Here is a 1,117-nt window from a genome sequence, read left to right as displayed (position 1 = left end):
TCCAGGACGCCTGAATAGACCTTACCAGGGAGGCTTAAGAGTGTGACCCCCCTGTAATTGGAGCACACCCTCCCTCCGGTCCCCCTTTTTGAACAGGGGGACCACCACCCTAGTCTGCCAATCCAGAGGAACTGCCCCCGATTTCCATGCAATATTGCAAAGTCGCGTGAGCCAACACAACCCTACAACATCCAGAGCCTTAAGGAACTCCGGGCGGATCTCATCCACCCCCGGGGCCCTGCCACCGAGGAGCTTTTTGACCACCTCGGCGACCCCATCCCCAGAGATTGGAGAGCCCAACCCAGAGTCCCCAGGCTCAGCTTCCTCAACAGAAGGCATGTTGGTGGGATTGAGAAAGTCTTCGAAGTATTCCGCCCACCTGCCCACAACGTCCCCAGTTGGGGTCAGCAGCACACCATCCCCACTATAAACAGTGTTGGTGCTGCACTGCTTCCCCCTCCTGATACGCTGGATGGTGGACCAGAATCGCCTCGAAGGCGTACGGAAGTCTTTCTTCATGGCCTCTCCAAACTCCTCCCATGCCTGGGTTTTTGCCTCAGCGACCACCTGAGCCGCATGTCGCTTCGCCTGCTGGTACCGCCTGCTTCTGGAGTCCCACAGGCCAAAAAGGCCTGATAGGACTCCTTCTTCAGCTTGACAGCATCCCTCACCGAAGGTGTCCACCAACGGGTTTGAGGGTTGCCGCCGCGGCAGGCACCAACAACTTTGCGGCCGCAGCTCCGATATGCTGCCTCGACAATGGAGGCACGGAACATGGTCCAATGAGACCATTCAATCTGTGACAAGCACAGAAGTCCAACAACAAAACACCGCTCGAGTTCAGATAGGAGGCGCCGTTCCTCCCAACCACGCCCCTCCAGGTCTCACTGTCATTGCCCACGTGAGTGTTGAAGTCCTCCAGCAGAACAAGGGAGTCCCCAGGAGGGGCACTCTCCAGTACCCCCTCTAAGGACTCCAAGAAGGGTGGGAAATCTAAACTGCTGTTTGGCCCGTAAGCACAGACAACAGTCAGAACCTGTCCCCCCACCCGTAGGCAGAGGGAGGGTACCCTCTCGTTCACCGGGGTAAACCCCAACGTACAGGTGCCAAGATGGGG

The sequence above is a fragment of the Poecilia formosa genome, unplaced genomic scaffold (genome assembly GCF_000485575.1).
Source record: "Poecilia formosa unplaced genomic scaffold, Poecilia_formosa-5.1.2 Scaffold123, whole genome shotgun sequence".
Taxonomy (NCBI): Eukaryota; Metazoa; Chordata; class Actinopteri; order Cyprinodontiformes; family Poeciliidae; genus Poecilia; species Poecilia formosa.
Note: the sequence above shows the minus strand (reverse complement) of the source record.